Raw genomic sequence first — 14,465 nt, 5'->3', positions numbered from 1 at the left:
TCCATCTATGGACTGGTGCAAGCATCTCGGAGTTGGAATTTATGCTTTGGTGAGGTGATCAAAGCATATGGTTTTATATAGACTTTCGGTGAAGCATGTATTTACAAGAAAGTGAGTGGGAACTCTGTAGCATTTCTGATATTATATGTAGATGACATATTGTTGATTGGAAATGATATAGAATTTCTGGATAGCATAAAAGGATACTTGAATAAAAGTTTTTCAATGAAAGACCTCGATGAAGCTGCTTATATATTGGGCATCAAGATCTATAGAGATAGATCAAGACGCTTAATAGGACTTTCACAAAGCACATACCTTGACACAGTTTTGAAGAAGTTCAAAATGGATCAGTCAAAGAAAGGGTTCTTGCATGTGTTACAAGGTGTGAAGTTGAGTCAGACTCAAAGCCCGACCACTTCAGAAGATAGAGAGAAAATGAAATATGTTCCCTATGCTTCAGCCATAGGCTCTATCATGTATGCAATGCAGTGTACCAGACCTGATGTGTGCCTTGCTATAAGTTTAGCAGGGAGGTACCAAAGTAATCTAGGAGTGGATCACTGGATAGCCGTCAAGAACATCCTAAAGTACCTGAAAAGGACTAAGGATATGTTTTTCGTTTATGGAGGTGACAAAGAGCTCGTCGTAAATGGTTACGTTGATGCTAGTTTTGACACTGATCCAGATGACTCTAAGACACAAAACGGATACGTATTTATATTGAATGGTGGAGCTATCCGTTGGTGCAGTTCCAAGCAAACCGTCGTGGCCGGATCTACGTGTGAAGTTGTCGGAGGTGGGGTTCCGGCAAACCCTTAAGGTTCGAACACTTGGGTGCGCACGAAGTCTTTCCCTCCTACCGATCTACGCCCTAGCTCTCTAAGATCTCGCGGACGGACTCGACGAACTCGCAACACAGAAAGACACGAGATTAATACTGTTTCGGGCCACCGTTGTGGTGTAATACCCTACTCCAGTGTGGTGGTGGTGGATTGCCTCTTGGGCTGATGAAGAACAGTACAAAGGGAAGAACAGCCTCCTGAGGTTGAGGTGTTCTTGTGCTTGGCTAACTTGTGTGGGTGAGAGCTAGATGAACTGCTCGATCCCCCTTACTGTGGTGGCTAGCTCTACTTATATAGGCCCTGGTCCTCTCCCCAAATATTGAGCGGGAAGGGAGCCAACAACAGCGGGCAAATTTGAAGGGGGACAGCTAGTACAAGCTATCCTGACAAAAGTGGTCTTCGCCTGCAAAAGGCTCTGGTGGTGACGCCGTCTTGGGCTCCATGATGATCTCCGTCTTGCCGTCCTTCTGGTCTTGGTCTCGTTGCACCGATATGGCAACCTTTGCCTGATGCCTCGGTACTCCTCGCCTGCGCTGGCCTCCTTAGCACCAAAGAGGAAACAAGGACACTGCGCGCGCTGGCGCCCACCTGGCGACGATCGTCATGGCTCACGTCACGAGAGCTTCGTGAGGTTTGCCCCGCCTTGATATCTTCGCTTCTCGTGAGCCTGCCTGACTAGGCCACTCCTGAGGAGGTCTTGCGTCGTCCCCCTCGCGAGGCTTGGCCCCTCACGAGGGTCTTGGATGCCTTGTTGATGAAGATGGGCCGTACGGCCTGCTGGCTTAGCCACGCCGTGGGCCGCAGGCAGGCAAGTCTGGGGACCCCCGTTCCCAGAACGCCGACAGCAGCCCCCGGGCCCAAGGCGCGCTCGGGCTTGGCTTCGCGGCGAAGCCAAGGGTCAAGCTCGGAGCGCCGCGGGCCCCAAAAGCCTGGGGCCTTAGTTGACGCGTGGCGGTTGATTGGACGTGGGCGTCTCCGCTTCCCCACGCTGCCTCGACAACTACACGACTTGACAAGTTCCTGCGACATGCATGGAAAACCATCATTACCTGCGGTCGTGGGAGGCGCCGGTTGGCCTTCTTTCGTTATAAATGGGGAGGGGGCGGAGCCCCCGTCGCCCATCTCTTCCTCGCTTGCTTGCTTCTTCTTCCTCGCTCCATTGCTTGCAGTGCCACCAATGGCGCCACGAAGGAAGTTCTCCACCGCCGAGAAGGGAAAGGCCCCTCGTGAGGGACCCGGCTCCCCGGCGCCCAAGCGCGGACGCGGCCGTCCGCGCAAGCACGCCGCGTCCCCCGCCGTGGCCCACTGTCGGGGCGGCGCCGCGGCACGCGGAGGGGGTCGTCCCAGCCATGGCAGTCCAGTTGACGAGGGGAGGCGTGCTATGGTGGCGCCCCCCCCCCCCCCCCCCCGTCCGCGCTTCCACACGGCATAGGTGTCGCCGGAGTTTGTCGTCTGGTCGGAGAACCCGGCCGGCAACTGGCTCCAACTTCTGTGCTTCTTCGCCGGTGAACTGTCGGCCTCTGGTCCAGGCGGACTCTGGTTGCAGGCGGATGGTTGCTGCAGCAAGGCCTCTTGGGTTGCGGACGAGACCTCCGCCGCGGGCAACATAGCCCTGGCCCGCGGCTGGCAGACGATCGCGCGCGCGGCCTGGGCAGGCGGTGCACCCTCCACTTCAAGTACGATGGTGGATCGGCCCTCTATGTGAGGGTGTTTGGGGAAGATGGTCGCCGCGCCGGGTGCTGCCCCGAGGCGAATGACGGTAAGGAGGTGCTCGGCCTTGGGGACGGTCGGGACGAGGATGAGGGCGAGCCTGCCCTCGGCGGCGACCGTGTCTCGTCCAGCTACGGCGGCTCTTCCTCTGGCAATAGCTCCAGCAGTGGTGGCTATGACCAGCCGCCGCGCCGCCGCGCCCGCTTTGAAGGCGGCAGTGGGTCATCTCATCGCCGCGCCTCCGTGAAGCGCGAGGAAGGATCCGGCTAGGCTTGGGGTGCCGCTAGGGGCCTGCCTCCCCGGATCGCTGCAACGCTACTTTTGTTTTACTCTGTTTCCTGCATCAAGAATGAAACCAGTATGGGCCCAGGGGGGCGTGTACCGAACTATGGTTCCTCGGTTATTGCACTAGGTGTGTTGTTCCCGTGCCGTGTCGTTATTTCGCGCAAAGATAACTTAACCTGGTATATTTAGGACGCCCTCTTCCTCACGAGGCGCTTATTTCCTCGTGTCCATCTTGCCTTGGTGGCCTGCATTCACTCAGGAACCACAAAAACTCGTTAGGAAGTGCGCTAAAAGATTTGCCGTTCACCCTGGCCCTGACCTGGCGCTTTGTATCGCGGTACCCGAGGGGCACGGACTAGGAGAGGCGCGCCAGCTTTTGGGCTCGAACGAGGGTGGCTCGCGAGAAGGCAGAGAGGAGAAAAAATGCTCGCGAGGGCACCTGCCTAGCCCCCTCGTGAGGCATGCGAGAGAGAGAACACGAGCAAACCCGAGCCGAAAAAATGCAGTAAGAGCCGAGGGAATCAGATCAGCAAGGAACGCCAAAAGCAAACTTCGATTAAGGAAAAGCGAGCCAACTATGGAAAGCAAATGAAAAGCCGCGTCCGGCACCTAATCTAGTCTTCAAGTCTTCTCACCAGCGCGGAGCTAAGTGCTACCACTAGGCGTGGGCGGGAGCCCCAGGGCCTGAGGCCGGCGCTCCTAAGACTCCGGGGCGTGTACAGCCCCAACTCATTATTACGTGAGAGTGTCACGGGCGGCGATTCTTCACGGGCACCGGGCCTTCTTCGCAGGCTCTGGGCCTTGCTTCATGGGTAGAACTTCCGGAGGTGCTGGATGTTCCAGGCGTTTTGGATAGGTACCCCGTCTTGTGTCTCCAGGCGCACGGCGCCAGGCCTGGAGATGTGGACGACCTTGAACGGGCCCTCCCACATTGGTGAAAGCTTATGCAGCCCTTCCCTGAAGAGGACCCGCCTCAGGACTAGATCACCCGTCTCGAGTGTCCTGGAGCGGATGTTGCGGCAGTGGTACCGCCGCAGTGCTTGCCGGTACCTTTCCGCCCTCAGCGCAGCTTCGCGACGACGTTCCTCCCCGAGCACGAGATCGATCCCCCGCATGGCGTCCTGCTGCGTTTCGTCGAATGCCAGGACCCGTGCGGAGCGATGCTTGACCTCGTGAGGGAGGATTGCTTCAGCTCCGTAGACGAGGAAGAATGGAGTCTCGCCTGTTGGCTTGGTGGCGGTGGTTCGGATGGACCACAGCACGGACTGGAGCTCGTCATGCCAGCCCCTGCCGCATGCCCCTAGCTTCTTCTTGCAGGTCCTGGTCTTGAGGGCCCTCAGGACCTCCGCGTTAGCGCGTTCGGCCTGACCATTACTCCTGGGGTGGGCCACCGAAGCGTAGCAGATCTGCATTCCAAGGTTAGCACAGCAAGTTTTGAAGAGGTTGCTAGTAAACTGCGAACCGTTATCCGTGATGATGCGGTTGGGGATCCCGAAGCGGCTCACGAGGCCCTTGATGAACTTGACAGCAGAGCCGGCTGGGATGGTACGGACGGCTTCCACTTCCGCCCACTCGGTGAACTTGTCGATGGCGACGTAGAGATAGCGGTAGCCCCCTGGCGCCCGAGGAAACAAGCCTAAGATGTCCAGCCCCCAGACCGCGAACGGCCATGTGAGCGGGATGGTTTGGAGGCCCTGAGCAGGCTGATGGATTTGCTTGGCGTGGAATTGGCAAGCTTCGCAGGACTTCACCAGTTCGGCTGCGTCGTTAAGTGCTGTAGGCCAGTAGAATCCACTGCGGAACACCTTGCCGACGAGGGTCCGTGACGACAAGTGGTGTCCGCAGTCCCCGCCGTGTATGTCAATCAGCAACTCCCTTCCTTGATCGCTGGAGATGCAGCGCAGCGTGACATTGTTCGGTCGTTTCCTGTATAACTTGCCGTCTTGGATACAGTATGCCGTGGCTTGCTGGGCCACGCGCTCCGCGTCCTCTTCCTTCTCCGGCAGCATCCCGTGCGTCAGGTACTCCTTGAATTCCTTGGTCCAGCATTCCTCCTGGGGCTCAAGCGCCAAGAGCAGCCGAGCTCCTGAGGTCGGGCCACAGGCTGGGGCTCCCATGGCAGGAGGCTGTGGGAGCTCCTCCTGAGGCTGAGTCGTGCTTGAAAGAGGTGGCGTAGCTGATGGCTTGAAGAGCCGCTCCACAAAGACACCGGGCTCCTGCGGTTGCCGCTTGGATGCTCTCCTGGCGATGTCGTCGGCTTCCTTGTTGGTGCCCTGGGGCATGTGATGCAGCTCCAGGCCCGAGAACTGCTTCTCCATCTTGCGCACCTCCACGAGGTAGGCCTCCATATGCTCGTCCTTCGGCTCGCACACCTTGTTGGAGAAGTTGACGAGGAGTTGCGAGTCGCCTCTGACGGTGAGGCGCTTCACCCCTAGAGCCGCCGCAGCCTTCAGGCCAGCTATGAGGCCTTCGTATTCAGCGATATTGTTGGAGACCTTCTCGCCGTGCTGAAAGCAGAGCTACATGGCATAGTAGAGCTTGTCCTGATTGGGCGAGATGAGCACTGCTCAAGCCCCCGCGCCCTAGTGCGCAAAGGCGCCATCGAAATACATGACCCAGCCGTCTGGAGCCTCGCTTCCTGGGGAGGTGGACCGGTCTTCTCCTTCCTCAAGTGTCGGGGCATCCGTCCATTCTGCCACAAAGTCAGCGAGCGCGGCCCCTTGATGACCCTGGTAGTGCTGATCTCCAACTGGAATGCTTGCAACTTGATGTTCCACTCAACGACCCTTCCGACTGAGTTAGGGCTCCTGAGTACCCTCTCCAATGGGTAGGCTGAGACGACCTTGATGGGGTGGCCCTGGAAGCAGTGTCGCAGCTTGCGTGAGGCCACCAGGAGTGCGAGCAGGAGTTTCTGGGGCATGGGGTAGCGTGCCCACGCATCCTGCAGTACAGTGCTGACGAAGTACACCGGGTGTTCGACGAGGGCTGGCACACTGTCGAGGCTCAGGTCCTGCGGAGATCGGGGCATATCCTGAGGTGGAGGGGTTCCTGAGACCTGACTGTCCTCAGGAGCTTCTGCGATGTTGTCCTGCTGAGCTTGGTCTTCCACCGCTGATGCCTTTGCTGCGCCTTCCTGACCCTGCGCCACTTCGGCTCCGGCTTGGCGCAGCGCGCCCTTGGCTTGGCGCTCCTCCCGAACCGCCACCAGCGCCGCGCTGGCGGAGTACGGGGTGGCGGCAAGGTGGAGTACCAGAGGCTCGAGAGGCCGTGGTGCCACCATCACCGAGGGGCTTGTAAGGTATTTCTTGAGGTCTTGGAAGGCCTGGTCGGCCTCCGGGATCCACTCGAACGGGCCCTTCTTCTTCATGAGCTTGAAGAAGGGTAAGGCGCGCTCTCCTAGTTTGGAGATGAAACGCCCTAACGCGGTCACCCGCCCTGCTAGCTTTTGCATCTCTTTGAGGGTCTGTGGTGGGCTCATGTCCTCGATGGCCTTGATCTTCTCTGGGTTCGCCTCGATCCCTCTGTGAGATACGAGGAATCCCAGCAGCTTGCCGGAGGGGACGCCGAACACGCACTTCTCCGGGTTAAGCCTCAAGTTCCCTTGGCGCAGGCTCTCGAAGGTCTCCTCCAAGTCTTGAATCAATGTCCTCGCCTCGCGAGACTTTACCACTATGTCGTCGACGTAGGCCTCTGTGTTTCTCCCGAGCTGCCGCCCAGGGCGATGTGCATCAACCGCTGAAAGGTCGCGCCTGCGTTGCACAGCCCGAAGGGCATGTAGGTGTAGCAATACACCCCACATGGTGTCAGGAAGGCTGTCTTCTCCACATCTTCCATCGCCATCTTGATCTGATGATACCCTGAGAACGCATCCAGGAAGCACAGCAGGTCACACTCGGCGGTGGAGTCGACAATCTGGTCGATGCGCGGGAGTGGGAATGGATCTTGGGGTAGGCTTTGTTAAGGTTGGTGAAGTCGACGCACATCCGTTCCTTCCCGCCTTTCTTCGGCACTACGACGGGGTTCGCCAGCCATTCGGGATATCGAACTTCTCGAATGGCACCTGCCGCCTCCAGCTTGCGTGTCTCTTGGACGATGAAGGCCTGCTTCTCAGTGGACTACCGCCTTGCTCGCTGCTTCACGGGGCGTATGTTGGGGCATACCCTTAGATGATGCTGGATCACCTCCCTCGGGACCCCTACCAGCTGATTGGGCTCCCACGCGAATATCTCCTTGTTCGCACGCAAGAACCTCACCAAGGCTTCTTCTTGTCCTGGGTCAAGGCCGGCTCCTATGGTAAAGGTGGCCCCTGAAGACCCGTCCTCGTTGACCGGCACCTGCTTGGTTTCTGCCTTGTCTTGGGTGAACAGCTGCTTCTTCTTGGTAGGCGCGGCCTCCTTGGCCTCAGGGGTACTGGCGCCGGCGGGCTGTGCTGCTGCCGCAGTCTTGAAGGCGAGCCTGAGCGCCGTCACGGCCTCCTTAGTGTCCCCCTTGATGGTGAGGACGCCCTTTCTCCCTGGCATCTTCATGAGGTTGTAGGCCGGGTGAGTCGCCGCCATGAACTGAGCAAGAGCCGGGTACCCGAGGATGGCGTTGTACGGGAGACCGATGCGGGCGATGTCGAAGTCCACCAGCTCGGTGCGGTAGTTGTCGCGTGTGCCGAAGGTGACAGGGAGGCGGATCTGCCCCAGAGAGTGGGCAGCTCCACCACCCACTCCCGAGAAGGGCTTGCTGAGGCCGAGCCGCTCGAGCGGCACATGAAGAAGGCTGAAGGCTTCTACGTAGAGCAAGTTGAGGACAGCACCGCCGTCGATGAGGGTCTTGGTAACGGCCACGTTGCTGATGGTGGGCGTGCAGAGCATTGGGAGCATTCCGGAGCCGGCGGTGGAGTCTGGGTGGTCTTCTAAGCCGAAGGTGAGGTCGACCTCTGGCGCAGCCCAACCCGGCGGAGCCCCCGGGCACTTGGAGGTGGCCCCGATCTGACGGAGGAACGACTTGACGTGGCGGTCTGAAGGTGGTGCTTGAGAGCCGCCCAACAGGGATGCGACTGTGTGGTGCGCCAGCACCGCGTAGCGAGCGGCGAAGAGGTCGCGGAGTTCCCCCCAGGAGGCCACCATGGATCCCGGGAGGTTGAGCAGCCAGACGCGCGGCTCTCCGGCGAGGGCCATGGGGAACTAGTTGGCCATTATCTTGTCATTGCCTTCGGCTTCGAGGACAGCCTCCTCGTACGCCAGCAGGAACGGCGTCGGGTCTGCCGTGCCGTCGTAACGCGGCGGCATCTCTGGCTTGAACTTGGTCGGCCACCGCACTCGCTGTAGGGCGGGGGCCAGGGCTCGGTACCCAGACGCACCGATGTTGATGTTGGCCGCAGAGGTGGATGGCGGGGGACCTGCCATGGGGGCGAAGTGCGGCGGCGCGGGGCACAGGTTGGTGGAGAGGAGCTCCGGCACACCCCTACCTAGCACGCCAAATGTCGGAGGTGGGGTTCCGGCAAACCCTTAAGGTTCGAACACTTGGGTGCGCGTGAAGTCTTTCCCTCCTGCCGATCTACGCCCTAGCTCATAAGATCTCGCGGACGGACTCGACGAACTCGCAACACAGAAAGACACGAGATTTATACTGGTTCGGGCCACCGTTGTGGTGTAATACCCTACTCCAGTGTGGTGGTGGTGGATTGCCTCTTGGGCTGATGAAGAACAGTACAAAGGGAAGAACAGCCTCCTGAGGTTGAGGTGTTCTTGTGCTTGGCTAACTTGTGTGGGTGAGAGCTAGATGAACTGCTCGACCCCCCTTACTGTGGTGGCTAGCTCTACTTATATAGGCCCTGGTCCTCTCCCCAAATATTGAGCGGGAAGGGAGCCAACAACGGCAGGCAAATTTGAAGGGGGACAGCTAGTACAAGCTATCCTGACAAAAGTGGTCTTCGCCTGCAAAAGGCTCTGGTGGTGACGCCGTCTTGGGCTCCACGATGACCTCCGTCTTGCCGTCCTTCTGGTCTTGGTCTCGTTGCACCGATATGGCAACCTTTGCCTGATGCCTCGGTACTCCTCGCCTGCGCTGGCCTCCTTAGCACCAAAGAGGAAACAAGGACCCTGCACGCGCGGGCGCCCGCCTGGCGACGATCGTCATGGCTCACGTCATGAGAGCTTCGTGAGGTTTGCCCCGCCTTGATATCTCCGCTCCTCGTGAGCTTGCCTGACTAGGCCACTCCTGAGGAGGTCTTGCATCGTCCCCCTCGCGAGGCTTGGCCCCTCACGAGGGTCTTGGATGCCTTGTTGATGAAGATGGGCCGTATGGCCTGCTGGCTTAGCCACGCCGTGGGCCGCAGGCAGGCAAGTCTGGGGACCCCCTTTCCCAGAACACCGACAGAAGTAGAGTACATAGCTGCTTCAGAAGCAGCAAATGAAGGAGTCTGCATGAAGGAGTTCATATCCGATCTAGGTGTAATACCTAGTGCATCGGTTCCAATGAAAATATTTTGTGACAATACTGGAGCAATTGCCTTGGCGAAGGAATCCAGATTTCACAAAAGAAACAAACACATCAAGAGACACTTCAACTCCATCCGTGATCAAGTCAAGGAGGGAGACATAGAAATTTGCAAAATACATACGAATCTGAATGTAGCAGACCCGTTGACTAAGCCTCTTCTACGAGCAAAACTTGATCAACACTAAGACCCCATGGGTGTTAGATTCATTACAATGTAATCTAGATTATTGACTCTAGTGCAAGTGGGAGATTGAAGGAAATATGCCCTAAAGGCAATAATAAAGTTGTTATTTTATATTTCCTTATTCATGATAAAGATTATTATTCATGCTAGAATTCTATTGATCAGAAACCTTGATACATGTGTGAATGCATAAACAAACACCGTGTCCCTAGTGAGCCTCTACTAGACTAGCTCGTTGATCAAAGATGGTTAAGGTTTCCTGACCATGGACATCAGTTGTCATTTGATAACGGTATCACATCATTAGGAGAATGATGTGATGGGCAACCCATTCGTTAGCTTAGCATTATGATCGTTCAGTTTTATTGCTATTGCTTTTTCATGTCAAATACATATACCTTAAACTATGAGATTATGCAACTCTCGGATACCAGAGGAATGCCTTGTGTGCTATCAAACGTCACAATGTAACTGGGTGATTGTAAAGATGCTCTACAGGTATCTCCGAAGGTGTTTGTTGAGTTGGCATAGATCGAGATTAGGATTTGTCACTCCGAGTATCGGAGAGGTAACTCTGGGCCCTCTCGGTAATATACATCATAAGCTTGCAAGCAAACGACTAAGGAGTTGGTCACGAGGTGATGTATTACGGAACGAGTAAAGAGACTTGCCGGTAACGAGATTGAACTAGGTATAAAGATACCGACGATCGAATCACGGGCAAGTAACATATCGATAGACAAAGGAAATAACGTATGTTGTCATAACGGTTCGACCGATAAAGATCTTCGTAGAATATGTAGGAGCCAATATGAGCATACAGGTTCTGCTAATGGTTATTTAACGGAGAGGTGTCTCGGTCATGTCTACATAGTTCTCGAACCCGTAGGGTCCGCACGGTTAACGTTTGATGACGATATAGTATTATATGAGTTATGTGATTTGGTGACCGAATGTTGCTCGGTGTCCCGGATGAGATGACAGACATGACGAGGAGTCTCGAAATGGTCGAGAGGTAAAGATTGATATATAGGACGCTGATATTGGGACACCGGAAGTGTTCCGGAGGGTACTGGGTACATATCGGGTCACCGGAAGGGGTTCCGGGCACCCCCGGCAAAAGATATGGGCCTTATGGGCCAAGAGGGGAAACGCACCAGCCACCAGGGGCTGGTGCGCCCCCCATATGGGCCGAACCAGAGGGAGAAGGAAAGAGAGGAAGAGAAAGGAAAGGGGGGATTCGACCTCCCCCTTCCCTTTCTCCCCCCTCCTCTTTCCTTCCCCTCTGGCAAATATGGCAGGGGGCGCCGGCCATGGTGAGACCCCAAGTAGGATTCGGCCTACTTGGGCGCCTCCTAGCTGCCTCCCCTCTCCCTCCCACCTATATATATGTGGGGGGCACCCTAACATAGACCAGACAATTGTCTAGCCTTGTGCAGCGCCCCCCTCTACCGTTTACACCCCCGGTCATATTTTCGTAGTGCTTAGGCAAAGCCTTGCAGAGATCACCTTACCATCACCGTCACCACACCGTCGTGCTGACGGAACTCATCTACTACCTTGGCGTCTTGCTGGATCAAGAAGGCAAGGGACGTCAATGAGCTGAACGTGTGCAGAACTTGGAGGTGACGTACGTTCGGTACTTGATCGGTCGGAGCTAGAAGAAGTTTGACTACATCAACCGCATTGCTAAACGCTTCCGCTTAAGGTCTATGAGGGGACGTAGACACACTCTCCCCCTTGTTGCTATGCATCTCCATGGATAGATCATTGCGTGTGCGTAGAATTTTTTTTGTTTTCCATGCAACGATTCCCAACAGTAAGGACCTACGGGACTGGGCCATTAACACGGTCGTTCATATCTTCCAAAACATGTCCCATGCAGAATCATTTCTCTGGCCATATCATGAACGGTAAGTCAAGTAAACAACCACGCATACACTGATTGTCTTTCAGATTTCGACATAATTCGTAAGTTCATAGCTTTGTTAATATGTAGCAATCACTAGATATTGGTATTCATTGTTCCAAACAAGAACACAATTTACTATATGGATTCTCTCAGAGAGTCAACAAACCCTCAGGATATGATGCATCTTTAGCAATTCATGGATAGGTGTTGAATTCTATGATGTTGAAATTAATTTGCATTCATATCTGGTTTAATAATTGATGTTGTCAAAATTCATCTTCATTTGCAGTGTGCTCACATTGTGGAAAACTAAACCAGGTAACCTGTTCAAGAGGGAACTACCCCTGCAGCACGAGATCGTTTCTCCGGTAACACACCAAAATCCATTATTTTCGGAAAATTTATCCAATAGTCTGCAAATACCTTTTCTTACGCTAGTCAAATGTTCAAGCTTCTAAATAAACCTCTTTCTATTTCCGTCCAAACAAAAAAATACATCTAACACCAGTTAGGTTGTTCCTAACAGGACAAATACGTGACTAATTTTGTACAAAAAAAATTTAGTTTCCTCAACAACAAGCAGGGACCAACCTTTGTGGATACTATGTTTGTAGACACATGATCTCCATCTGCAAATCTCCTGATAATTGTGAAGATGCTCACGAATTAGTACGAGTAAGTCTATCTTAATTAATATCTTCTACTCCACTCATATGGCACATTCTGATCTTAAAAATACTGTAGCTCATCTTAGAACCGAGGACCCCTAAACCGCTCCCCGCCGATGAATTGCTGATGGTTCGAAGATTTATCAGCGACTTCTTCCTGAATCACTACATCAAGATTTCAGCATGCCTTCTCCTGAAACATTGAGTAAGAGCTAGCAGCTAAACATATACGCATGGATCCATTGTTTTCCATCTGATGAGGTCTTCGTATTTCGTACACTATGATTAATAATGTAATTCATATATGTGTCGACAAATCATTGGAATTTAGCTACCATATGTTCAATTGCAATTGTTGCGAAATCTAATGAATGTTCTTCCCGTGGACACTATTTGTTCAATTGAATATTGTGGCGAATTTGCTTTTTGCATGTCGATTCAAAATGGGATATTTTGTTTTAACCTAGTAACTGCTCCACACACGGTTCAACTAAATGAGTGTGTGCAATCCACATCGGAAATCATACGTCAATCGTAGCGGGACCGTCGATGATACACAGCAGAGCGCAAACGGTTTGCAGCACTACTACGTGTGCGTAGGGGCTCCGGAACCGTTTGTGATATCACGTTATCGCACGCGAGAGCTCAGAGTAAACCGTGCCCAATGTAAAATACAATCCTAGTCATAAATTTTTCAAGAAACATGTGGGATCCCAAACGAAAAGCACACGTCACTCTTGCCGCAACAGTCGGCGATACACAACAAAACACAAACGGTCTGTAGCACTTGTATGTGTGCGAATGGGCTCCTGAACCATTTGTGATAGAACATTATCGCACACGGTAATTGTTGGGAAACATGTGCGATGGAGTCTTGCATGGCAGACGGGTTCCGTAGAAAACTCGTGTGCGATGGGGCGCATATCGCACACAGTTCATATGTTGGCCCGTGTGCCTTACATACTGTTTCCCAAATGGTTCATTACGACGCACCGTTTGGTTTCACTGCGTCATTAGAAACGTTTAATCACCGATCTCACACGTGCGAAAGAATTTAGTGTGTGCCGCATTGCACACGATTACATTTTGCAAGGCCTCTGGATCATGGCTCCATATCCCCGACGGTTTATGGGTCGTGTGGGAAGGATCCCCCTATCGCAGTCACTCACTTGGCGACGGTTCCAAATGTTGTGGCGAAAAGGGGTTAAAAACCGTTTGTATAGCACCTCGTTGTACCAGTGATCTTTTGTGATTGTGAGCACTCATTAAAATATGACATGCTAAAAAGTTGATGTTGGACAAGGAAGACAACATAATGAGTTATGTTTTCTTATATCCGAATAGAAGTTATATTGTCATGGATCCTCCAACATGTTGAGCTTGCTTTCTCATCCCATGCTAGCCAAATCTTTTGCACCATGTAGAGATACCACTTGTGCATCCAAACATCCCTTAAACCAGTTTTGCCATGAGAGTCCACCATATCTACCTATGGATTGAGTAAGATCCTTTAACTAAGTTGTCATCGGTGCAAGCAATAAAATTTGCTCTCTAAATATGTATGATATTTTAGTGTGAAGTAAATAAGCTTTATACGAACTTGTGATATGGAAGAAATAAAAGCGACATACTGCATAATAAAGTTCTTTATCACAAGCGGCAATATAAAGTGACGTTCTTTCGCATTAAGATTTTATGCATCCAACCATAAAAGCGCATGACAACCTCTGCTTCCCTCTGCGAAGGGCCTATATTTTACTATTACTTTCTACCTTTATACAAGAGTCATGGTGATCTTCACCTTTCCTTTTTACACTTTTTCATTTTGGCAAGCACTATGTGTTGGGGAAGATCCATATATACATATATATATATATATATATATATATATATATATATATATATATATATATATATATATATATATATATATATATATATATCCACTCGGATGTAGGTTATCATAAAGTATTATTGTTGACATTACCCTTGAGTTAAAAGGTTGGGAGGCAAAACTATAAGCCCTATCTTTCTATGTGCCCGACTGAGGCTTTGATCTCATAAGTATCGCATGAGTGTTAACAATTATAAAAGACTAAAAGATGGTTGAGTATGTGTACTTGCTATACAAAAGCTCATACATTGACTCTTTCCGATATTATGATAAATTGCAATTGCTTCAATGATTAAGATCATAGTTTGTTAGTTTTCAATAAAGTTTCTGATTCATATTTTACCTTGTGAACGAATTGTCTCGTTAGCATAAGAAATTATATGAAATTTATGTATTGTTGTTATAAAGATGATCATGATGCCCTCATGTCTGTATTTATTTTATCGACACCTCCATCTCTAAACATGTGGACATGATT

Source organism: Aegilops tauschii, chromosome 4 (assembly GCF_002575655.3).
Source record: "Aegilops tauschii subsp. strangulata cultivar AL8/78 chromosome 4, Aet v6.0, whole genome shotgun sequence".
Classification (NCBI taxonomy): domain Eukaryota; kingdom Viridiplantae; phylum Streptophyta; class Magnoliopsida; order Poales; family Poaceae; genus Aegilops; species Aegilops tauschii.
The sequence above is the reverse complement of the archived record's forward strand: the minus strand, read 5'-3'. Positions refer to the sequence as shown.